Raw genomic sequence first — 12,463 nt, 5'->3', positions numbered from 1 at the left:
CTTCCTTCCTTCCTTCCTTCCTTCCTTCCTTCCTTCCTTCCTTCCTTTCTGCCTTCCTGCCTGCCTTCCTTCCTACCTGCCTTCCTTCCTTCCTTCCCCTTCCCTCCACTTCCTTCTCCCTCTCTCTAACTGTTTCTATTTTTCTATATTTTTCCATGTTTGGGCTGAACTGCAAAAATGCCTCTGCCTCTTCCCATGTTTGAAGATTTAGTGTTCACTGACTGGGGTTCCTGCCAGGGAAATGCTGGTAAATGTTTAACAATTGGCTCTCTGAGGTGGGGGAAATGTATGGAGGACATACTTTCAAGTTTAATCTTCATTATTAGCATTTTTTCTATCACTTTCTTAAGCCTAGACAAGACCCTACTTGATTTGTGTAGAGTCATTTTTTGGTCCGGTTATTAGTTTCCATTCTATTATTACCAATAATGTGCATTTGCATCCTACTTACACGATTATCAGGAAAATAAACAATTTTTAAGCTGAACTGAAAAAGGTAGTTTTGAGACCACGAGACAGAACAAAAATAAGACCAACAAAATCAAATCCAGGACCAACCATTCTATGTGGCATGCTGCCCCAGTAGGCCTTTTGTGGAAATCTTTCAACTCTACGGCCCAGTGGATTGAAGAAAACCCCCAGACTGTGAAAAGAGATGAGATCAGAAACTAGAAGGTATATGGAGAAGCAATCTAGGACAGTGATGGAAAACTTGCAATCAGAGCCATATTGTTCTCTCAGGAGTTGGTTCCAGAGAAATCTGGCAAGTCTAAGGTCTTTCTTCATGTTAGACAGTTTCAATGAAGAACCAAAAAACAAAGCCAGGGAGAAGCATCGCCTTTTGTTTCAAACACAGAAATATAGGTCTCTGGTCCCATTCCATCAATCCCATTCTATTAATTTGGGCTATTATAAAGGATTGAAAGAAGAGATCATTCCCATTCTGTGCCCTTCATTCCCCCAAGTTTCTGATTCTATTTTTAGCATTTGTCCTTTCAGCTCAGCTAGTAGCTGCCCTGAAGAGAACCTAGTCTATGGAAATGTGTGGCATTCTGAACCGAGCTGTAAAGAATGAAGGCGAAGCTTTAAGTTGCTAGATTCATGGGCAGGATTTTTATATACACATAAAATATGAATCTCAGTTGTGTACAAAGCTGAGCCCATCGTGCCAAAAGGATCCCAGTCAAGCAGGCCTGTAAAATGAAATCCTCTTGGACTAATTTAAGGAGACCTGAGTGATATAAATTGTGGCCTGCTCAAATGCAGGAAATAAAAAAAAAATTCCAGCTTGAATACCTACTTTTCTCTTGGTACAGCCAGCTGCCCTAGCATGAGAGCAATGGGAAGAAACAACAGACTAAGAAGTTAACTCTCGAGTCATTTTCCAAATAACTCCACAGCTTCCTGTTTATACCAGTCTTGTGGGCCTAATGAAACCCTCTTCAATGAGAATTTAATACAGAGATAAACTTTTCAATAAATAAATGACTCCATGTTGACTGAACTCTAATGCCTTTCAGCCCGGTGCAGTCACTGCTATCAAATTGGTATGCATGGAAGGAAAATGCCTATAAAACCATTCCCGATAAAAGAATTAATTCACACCCTAATGCTGAGCCAGAACCTCTACCCATCAGACATTACTACTTTTCTATTCCATTCGATTTTCCGCTAACCATCTTTCAGGACTTTTGTTATCTTGCTGTGTACAAAAGCCCAAGGTCCCTCTGACCTTCCTAAGCAAGCACTTAAATGTCTATCAGAGCAAATTAAATCCGATCTCATGTACAGGGGCTTTCAGTACCCAGTTAGGCCATTGCTGGCTAGGCAAAGGAGATATTTCAAACATAAAATGTTTATCCCAGAGGATGAGTTTGCTTGAGACCACCACTAAACCTCTTAGTTTGCCTCAGTGATAAATTAAAAAAAATACCAAAAGCAAAAACAAATTAAAAAATCAGAATGCAGGGTCAACAAAACTAGCCGATAAGATCCACTCTATTTGAGAGAAAGGAGAAATCAGGTTCTTGGGGATGATGTGGATCTTAAAGCTGAGACTTGCTTATCAGTTGTGGGGGATGTGGTTGGTGATGGAGATTATTACTCTGGTATAAGTTGAATTTGATGGCTGATAATAATGATAGCAGTTGACATATGATAACTCATTTTATCTTCACAATAATTCTGGAAGGTGCTAGTATTATAATCTTTATCTATGGGATAGCTAGGACAGAGACTTACCCAGGATCACACAGCTTGTCACTTTCTGAAGCAGGATTCAAACAGGTCTTCTTGACTTCAATCTCCACACTCTATTCATTGGTAGCCCCCCTAGTTAGATTCTGTCCATCTAGCTAGGATATTCCTTCTGCCTGTTCAAGTCTGTACTTCTGTGACTAGGATCATAGAATCATGGAGCTAGAAGAAATGTGATTGTCTAGTCTAGCCCACTCATTTTGTGGGCAAGTAAAGTGAGGTCCGTAGAGGTGACTTGCCCAAGGTCACAATAGTAGTAAATACTGCTAGGATTTCAACCGAGACAAGGATATTTGATTTTGTTGTGGGCTGGAGTGCTAGCAGGCTTGACACAGACTGAATTAACCTAACTACTCTGAAGTCACCAACTAGAATATAAGATATTATGGAAGAGATCCAGGTCAATTTGAGATAATTTTTCCCCCCAGGTGGTTTGACCTATAAGGATTACTCTATGACTTTAAGTTATGGGGAGTTCTTAAGACTCCGACAGAATCTCCTTGAGGGTTGCTTTTATCTCCTTGTGGTCTGCTGCTACATGAGGATCAAAGAGAAAGTTTTTAATAAAGTAATTCTCTTTCTGAACTCTAACAACATTAAGGGTCCATTGTACTAAATGTGGAAGTCCCAACTCCAGACAGGTAATGAAATCTATTCAATTAACAATCAATCTTAATAAACAGAAGACATTTCTTTTAAAAGGAGAAATCTCTCTTTCTGAAGCATCTAAAAACATAATTTGCATAAACATGAACCAATTGTTGAAACTGTATGAAGATTTTGGGGATATGTTGCATAATAAGAATGGATACTTATAGAATATTTTATATCCATTATCTCATTTGAGTCTCATAACAATCCTGTGAGAAAGTGTCTACAGGTTATATCACCCCCATTTTACAGATGAAGAAATTGAGTCCTAACTCAGAAGAGCTTATATCCTTTCTCACTACAAATATAGTTGGTGGTATCTGGGTGTCTGAATGAACTCAGACTGGCCCAGGTCCACTGGAACCTTATCCCTTTCCCACAATATCGATTATTTTTATCCTGGTTCAAATCCTGACTCTTCCAATCCGCCCCCCCCCCCACCAAAAAAAGAATATCCACACTTTTGTTATTGTTTCAAATGCTGGCTTTAAGATTCATTGCCCTCTATATTGATGATTCCCAGACTTGAATAGGGTAACTCAACTAGTATGTGCCAGAAGTGTAATTCTAATCAAGTTTTCTCAGACTCTGAATTGTGTTATTTTTATTTTTCTATTCTTCCATTCAAAACAAAATAAAATAAACAAACAAACAAAACCACAGTATGATAGGATAGGTGTGTAGTAGCAAATATTTAGACCTAAATGGTTTTGCAGTTCATACACCCTCATTTTACAGATGAGAAAACTGAGACCTAGAGTAGTTAAGTGACTTGACCTAGATCATCGGTATAGTTATATTCAGAAGTAAAGGTGATATAAAAATAAAGGATGTCAATATATTTTTAAAAAATGTGCTCTGGACACACTACGCTATAGAAATGAATAAGAAATTTAGGAAACATATTACAAACCTAGTACATACTACAATCCTAGTATGGAGGCATTGTATCATAATAATAGGAAATTTTTATTATTCAGACACTTGTTGGATCTTTCTCTCTGCCCAAATGAGAGTAGCTGGTAACTTCATCATTCAAATAGTAGAGTAATTAACAACTAAAAAGTCTAGTCCAGACCCTATTCTCATCATCAAGGAAGAACTGCTTGCCAGAGTGAAAATGATGAGAATATTGGAACAGAGTGACGACTCCATTTTGCAATTCATGATGAAGGAGAGGAAAGTTACATAACATTCTACATTTTTGTAGAGCATATTTCAAAGTGTTCAGAGAAAAGATATATAGGATCTTATGGGCAAAAATTCTTCAGAGGTAATCATCAGAGGAGGGATGAAAGACTTTAAAAAATGAAATTATGATGAATCTAACTACATATGCAAGACTCAGAACCAAGTGAAATAGTAATTCCTATGCTCAATGAGCCTAAGAACACAGACTGCTGAGAATCAGGGGCAGGGAAAATTTTCCTTATTGATAAGATCTGTTGATAACTGAAAAGGCATGGCATAGAAAATGGTTTTAGACCAGTTCCTTATACCATATACTGCCCAAAATTCAAATGGATAAGCAAATAAAACATAAAAAATTATCATAAAACTGTTAATGTTGAATAGATATACTTCTGGGTATATAGTTAGGGTATAAAATTTATAATCAAGCAAAGGAGGGAGGAGATAGTTTATTTATAAAATAGCTAATACATTGGATGAGAGTGCCAGGCTCAATCTAATAAAATTAAATTTAATAGATATATAATGACTTACACTTGGTTCAAAATAGTAACTTTCTCAACATAGGATGGAAGAAGCATGATTGCATAACAGATCCTTTGAAAACAAATTGTAATATTTTTTTGTGGAATTTGATCTTTTTAACCTGAATGAGAGATGAGGCATGTGAATGAGAGATACATATTGTTCAGTTTGACCCAAGAATGAAACAAACAAAAACACCAAAAAACCCTGGAGTAGTGGGTAGAAGTAACTTAAAGGCAAAAGTAGCAAGGAAAAACTTTGTAGTAATTATAGTTATTCAAAATTGTAAATGGTTCTCTAAAGAGGTAGTAGATTCTCTCATAAGTTTCCAGGCAAAGACTTGGCCACTTTTCATCTACGTTATATATGTGTGAAGTTATTTTTCCTCTTGGGCTGCATGAGATGCCCATTGAGGTAGATTCTTTTTCAACCTTGAGATTCTATGATGCTGAGCTGATAAAAGACAAAATAAACAATTTTGACTATTTTTTTTTGTTTTTCATGAGTAAGATCAAAACACTTAGAATAAAAAGAGACAATTTTAAGATGGAAAGTTTTTGCCCGAAGCATCTCTGAAAAAAAAAAATCTGATATTCAAGATGTGTAGGGAAAATACATAAATATGTAAGAACAAGAACCCTTTGTAACAGCTAAGTGGTTGAGAGATAAGGACAATTTCCAAAAGAAGAAATGCAAACGATCTCTTTGAAATACCTCTTGAAAAAGTTCTTTAAACATCAATACTAAGAGAAGTACAAATTAGTTCCATTTTGAAGATTTACTTCATTACCACAAAATCAGCAAAATGGTAAAAGGTAGAAGTATTCCATGTTGAAGGAGCTCCGAGAAGACAGTCATGTTAATGTCCTATTGGTATAGCTGTAAATTGGACTAAAATTTCTGGAAAAAAAAAAACCCCAACCCAATTTGGAATTAGGGGAGAAAAATCACTTAGTTCTTCATTCTTTATACTCTAATCATCTGGATTGCAGAAGTCAAAGCAGAAAAATGTGGTATTTATCGAACTACTTTTTTTTTTTTATAGTAGCAAACATTTATATACAAATTGGACCTGTAATAAATGATAGTCTATGGTGGTTGTGAACTCTCCTTGCATTGTAAGAAATTATAAAAATAAGAAGAATCAAAGGAAACCCAGAATACATTTCCAAATTGATATAAGGTGAAGAAAGCAGATACTACAAAAAAATTATGGGTACTATAATGATATCAATGAAAATGACACTAAACATCTAAATTCAATGACTAATCTTCATTCCAAAGGACAGGTGATGAAGCAGTTTTCCTTCCTTTTGGTGCAAGGGGGAAGAGAACTATGGATATTGAATGAAACATACACTAATAAGGGACGGTCAGGTGGCTCAGCGAGTAAGAGCACTGGCTCCAGTGTCGGGATGACCTGGGGATCAAATCCGGGCTCAGATACTTAGCACCACACCCAGAAATAACTGGCCACGTAACCTTGAGCAAGTTACTTAACCCCAATTGCATATATATATATATATATATATATATATATATATATAATTGCATATATATATATATAATATATATATATAAGAAATATACACTAATAGATGCAGTCACTATTTCCATTAGTTTTGCTATACCAGGGATGGGGATTATATGTTAGAAAATACTTCAGGAGTAAAACACAAAAGGCATCAATAAAACTCTTACACACGATGAAATTTTGAAGGTAGAAAAAGAAATAATTGAGATGGGGAAAAGAGGTAATTGTCTAAAGAGACTAATACAAAGAATATTCTCTCCGATTTTTAAAAGACATGTGCAGAACACGGAAGCAATGGCAAATAACAGAGGATTCTGTGATTACAAAGGATTCACAAATTACAAAGTACCTTTGAAGATGAATAGAAGAAGTGCAGCAATAATAAAGTCAAGAGTACTGAAACTCAGAATGAGATGGGAGCTGGAAAGGAAAGCAAAGGATAACAAAAATTTTTTTTCAGCCGTACTAGGGGAATAAACAGGAGTCCAATAATAAATAGCACTATTGCTTGTAGTGCATGGAGACGTGATATTGGGCAACAGAGAGAACTCCGAGTTGTTCAAAACTTATTCAAATGCTTTTTCCTATACCAAAGAAAATGGTCTTTGGACTAGAAAAGATAGAACAAAATAGCTAATAGACAGTTGGTAGTAAAAATAAATGAGAACATTATTAGGACTTATGTAGCTGCTGACACATGGTCCAGATAAACAATATCCTTAAGAACTGAAAGAAATGCCAGTTGTGGAAGCTGACCCAATGGTATTGATCTTTAATAGTTTGTGAGGGGTGAATTCCCAATTATTTAAGTTACTTTATCCAGGTTTCCTTGGAGTCTAACTTTCACAGCTGTATAATATACCTGGAAAAAGATAGCTTTGACTGTATGGACCTCTGTCAGCAAGACGAGTTAGTTTTTCCCGATTCCATGTTAAATTTCTTCACCCCTGCTCTTCTAAATGTGTCCAATTTGCTGACGATGAAGCCATTCATTCCAGCACTAGAAGATCCCCAGAGCTAGAAAAATGATTGCTTTATAATTGTAAAGTGGCAACTTCTTGTCTGATTTCACCCTGGTATGGACCAAGAAACCAAACAACTAACCAACCAAACAAGATTACAACTTGAGTTACCAAGGATTGGAATGTAAGTGCCAGATGAAATACGAGAAAAAGGCACTTATTTATACTTATACCCAAGAACAAAAATGAGAAAAGAAGAAAAGGAAATGACCGATATTTATTGATCTGTAAGGCACTGTGCTAGGATAGGGAAGGGGAAAAAACGAGTAAGGCCCTCTTTGCTCTTTGGAATTTCGACTCAGGCACAGTCAATTTGAGAGTGGATGTCAAGGATGCAGAGAGCACTTTGGCCTTTAAGTTTGAATCAGAGACCACACATAGTATCGTTTCATTGTTACACGTAACAGACAGAAAGAGATTTATGTACTTAGATTTTGTTCTACCTCCATATCAGTGATAGAGTGGTAGATAAAAAACTTCTGTGTTTCATATGATCACTGATTTAAGCTGGAAGTCCATAAATATGAGGAAACTGGATTCCTGGGCCACACAGCCTTCAAGCATCTAAGGAAGGTTTTTTGAACCCAGATCTTCCAGATTCCAGTACTCTGTCCCTTACCTCATTGTGACTCATGTAGGCACAAAAAATCACTGGCCTACATAAACTCTAGGAGAGAGAGTCTGTTCTTCTCCTTTGGCTGGTGCCCTGCAGAGATCCACCTTGTATTACAGATTTTCAAATCCCCAATGGTAAGAACCTTTGGAAATAGTCTGGTAAGTGAGGTGACAGGTTATAAAATAAAGACAAAAGCATAGATACATAGACACACAACCCTTCTATTGGCGGTTGGTTGTGTTTGTCCTTTGTTCTCCAAGGGGACGTGAAATTAGGGAAATGATGCTATGATTTGTGGTTGACTTCGATTTGAGTTAAAGAGGGTTGTGAAAGGTCACCAGCCTCACTTTCTCCTCCAGAGCCATCTGGATCTAGCGACCTGATATTTATCAGGACAACTGGAGATGACCCAGGATGCAATGGGAGACCCTGACCCTTATAAACTAAGGTCTTTTCAGGTTCTCACTTTGAGCGCGATAATGGCCTATTTGATGAATAGACCTCTTTAACTCCTTACTCAAGGGATGGCCCCTTTAATCAAAAAAAAGAAAAAAAAAATCAAACTGGGAGGGGAAGACTCTCAGGGTTCCTGGCCAAAAGAGAAACAGTTACTATTTAGTATTTATTGTTCACTCTGTGGTAGGAGGGCAGGGACCTATTGTCCAACCTATGAGCTCCTGAATTGAGTTTAAGGCTAGAAGGTTCACTCTGGGCTTTCTACTGGTATAAAAGAAAGAAGAAATCACAGTTGCTGGGGGCCACCAGCATCTAAGCTGGGGTTTGAGGGTTGGGTCATATCTTAGAGGACAAAGACACTGGGGGTAAGGTGAGGGAGATGGAATGGCTTGAACAATAATAGGAAGTTCATGAGTATGTTTAGATAGCAATTCTGCTAGAGTTTAGAGTTTAGGCTGAAATGATAAGAAAGCATAATATCATATTTGAAATCAGACAGGCAGAAGAACTTGCAGTGGGGAGCCGTGGGGCCATCTCAACCTTCAGCTTGAGTGAAGGGTCCTTTATTTTCTGAGATTTGACCATTTTAGTGGTTCCTATTTGGATGTTTTAATGGGATCGTAATTTACTAGTAATTATTTTTGTTCTTCTCCTATGTGATGCCGCAGTATGGGCTGAGGTGGTGGTGGTCATGGCCTAATGTGGGAGAGAGGAGAGGGAAGATACAGGAAACCAGGCTAGACTGGGTTCTGGTGGGGCCATGGGGAATGCTTCTCCATCTGATTTGGCCATCTGCCAATGTTTAGGCTCAGAAATGCCTATTCAGCTGTTCTTCTCCGTCTCCTGTTCTCCTCGGGTGGCTGGGGAGGCCCTTGGCTGTTTGCCACCAACTCTGTGAGGAGAGAGAGATTGCTCGGCCATTATGACAGTTTAACTGCCCCTTCATAACCATACCATGCTCCCTAATAACATTCCATGCTTCCCCCTTTCTGTAGGAGTGGGAGGAGACTTCCATAGGAGATGCTATGTTAAATCCTAATTCCAGGACTGACTCTACTGCATACTGAACTGGCCCTAACAAGCTGGGGAAATTTGAGTGGAAAAGCTAATGGTCCAGTTGAAGGCTGGCTTACTTGCCATGTATTTCATTCCCAGCCTTTTGGCCTTTCTGTAAGTGGTCTCCTACATTTAGAATCTCCTCCTCACCTTTGCCTTATGAAATTTCAAGATTCCTTCAATGTATTGATCAGGTACTTACCTTATACACCTTACATATAGAGAACTAGGTCTTGAGGCAGGAAGATCTGAGTTCAAACTCAGCCCTAGATACTTGCTAACTATATGATCTTGGGCAAGTCCATTGACTTCTGTCTTATTTTCCTCACCTCTAAAATAGGGATAATAATGGCACTTATCTCCCATGGTTGTTGTAAGGATCAATTGAAACAATAATTATAAAACACTTAGCACAATGTTCTAATATATAGAAAGTGCTGTACAAATGGCTATTATTATTATTATTATTATTACATAAGACCTTGTCTGACCACCTCAGGTACTGAAATTACCTTGTAGTACTTTGTTTATTCTTTGTTTTTACTTGCTTGTAAATATGCTATGTATCTTCCTTTTAGAATGTAAGCCCCTAAAGGTAGAAGCTGTATCATTTTTCCCTTTATATCTTTAACCTCTGACCTCCTACATTAAAAAGTACTTAACAAATTAGGTGAATGAATGAATGAATAATGATATAATTGGAATCAGGGAGGTTGGGAAAGATGGTTGCCCAAAGCCTAGCAATCTACTTCCTTAGCCTTTCTTGAAGTCTCATGTGTCATTTTATTCCTTACATAATGATATAAAGAAATTCATGAATATTTATTTAAGTGTATGTGTCCAGAACATATTCACTTTCTACTATCACTTCTAAAAGTTTGTCTGATTCCTTCAAGCCTTGCCTCAAATGTCACCTCTTACATAATGCTTTTACTGACCCTTTTAGCTATAAGATCTTCCCTAGCCACCTATGCTACTTTGTATATAGGTAGATTTTATTTATCTGTGTAGTTATTGTTTTATGCCGGTAAAATATAAGCTGCTTGAGGGCAGGCCCTTAAAAAAACTTATACCCTTAAACACCATGCTGACACATAGCAGGCACTTAATAAAATACTTGAATTGAATTGAATGAATAAACAACAAAAAAGTATCACTCTTATTGATTTTTAAAATTGATCATGACCAGGAATTAATTTCATTTTTGACATATATAATTATTTATTGTTGCTATCATTTATTTGCAAAAACACTACAGAAGATGGGAAGGAATGTTTTCTTTCAAAGTCATAGTAGCACCTTATAAAATTTCAAAGGAGGTTGAGAAAAGGAGTTAAACAATGAATGAAGCTCAATTTCAGGAGCCAGACTTGAGCTTTTTCCCAGATTAGTTAAGGAAATCTAACAATGTATGGTAATTTTTTTTTTTACTGATTTGGATGAGTTTTGAAGTGGCCCCACAGTCTTTAGTATTTGACTCCAAAATCCATATACTTCCTTATTCCTAGTCAAGACATGTGTGTATATGTATATATGTGTGAATGCACACACACATATATGTGTTTGATGTTTTTCATGATGAAGGACAGTGGGGAGGAGGAAGTTCCTGAATTCACTATTTCTCTTTCTCTCTCTCTTGCATTTTGTAAATACCTGAGGCCCTGGCAGCAGGGAACTTGTAGGCTTTGTATGTAGATCTTAGAATTTACAGTGTGTTGCAACTTGAGTTTTACATTAATATAAAAATGATGTGGGAGTCAGTCGATAGGGTAAAACAAATTATGAAGTTGTAGCTGAGGATTTATGAGAACCCTGATTCAGAGTGTAGAGATCACATTTCTTAGAAAGTAGGTGTCAGTTTCCCAGTTGAACCCCCTGGGCCATAAATAGAAGGACTAAGGGTTTAAAAGAATTATTAGAAGTTGCATAAAAAATGGCAACATTAATACTATCTAATAACGGTTTTTATTGGACAAATTTACGAAATGTTTTTTAATTGTTCTTTAAATCAACCCTGTGAGGTAAGCCAGAAATTTCAATGCCATATATTTCCACATATTGAAACTGGGAAAAGATAAGGTAATTGATAGAAGAAAACCAGATAGGAAACATATGGTGTAGACTGGGGCTACAGGACCACACAGAGAGTGTGGTGCCAAGTGGAACCTTATATTTTGGGTCAGTCCAAACTTGATCACAGTTCAGGAATGAAAAGTCTAAATAAACAAACAATTATAAAAACAAACTAACAAATAAAGTCCTGGATATTGAAATAGATTAGAAACTGGAAGAAATTTTTGAGGTCATTTAATCTAATCCCTTCATTATAAAAATGGGAAAATAGGAGATGAAGGGACTTACCCAAGGTCACACAGGTAGTGAATGATAGATCTGGGTTTTGAACCCAGGTCCTCTAGATTCCAAAGCCTGGAAAAGAATTATGAAACATAAGAATTTTTATAATTTTCTGATTGGAATAGAATTCCCAAGATTGATGAGTAAATTCTTTGAAATACTGTAGTCTGTACTTGAATTTCTTTCATCATGGCAAATGCAACCCAGTTATTTCTGTTGAAAGAGAGAAGCAAAAATAGTAAAAGGAGGTTGGCAGAAGTGGTGAGATAAAGGCTTTGAAAAAGGTGACAGAATAGAGTCTTAGGTGAATTCAGGGTTTGTGTATTACTGCTTGAGTGAGTTATGGATCATAGTATTTAGAGCTAGATTGAATTTAAAAATTCTGGAATCGAAGAACCATCGTTTACAGATGAGGAAACTGAGGCTCAGAGAGGGAAGGTAAATCACCAAAGGTCCTAGAGTGAGATTGAGGTACAGCCAGGATTTGAACATATTATTCTTGATTCAATTTGAATTTCCTTTTTCAAATACTTCTAAAAAGAACTGTGTAGGAAAAACACTTTATTATTCATCATTTATTAATATTGTTTGAACCTGGTTTTATATGGTTAGAAATTGTCTAACCCCACCCAAAGCTTATTGCAGAGGTGAGGCTGACCTCAGGGATCCTCCAGGGAAACACCATTGTGAGGAATACTTAGATCCCAGCCAATGTTTGTTTGAAGTCCTCTCAAACCTTGCATTTTGGGTTCTCCATAATAGATAGACTTACCTTCTGATATACATCTCAAACTGTCCTTC

This window comes from Petaurus breviceps, unplaced genomic scaffold (assembly GCF_028583685.1).
Source record: "Petaurus breviceps papuanus isolate PSGF00001 unplaced genomic scaffold, PetGlider_PUasm1.0 220, whole genome shotgun sequence".
Classification (NCBI taxonomy): domain Eukaryota; kingdom Metazoa; phylum Chordata; class Mammalia; order Diprotodontia; family Petauridae; genus Petaurus; species Petaurus breviceps.
Note: the sequence above shows the minus strand (reverse complement) of the source record.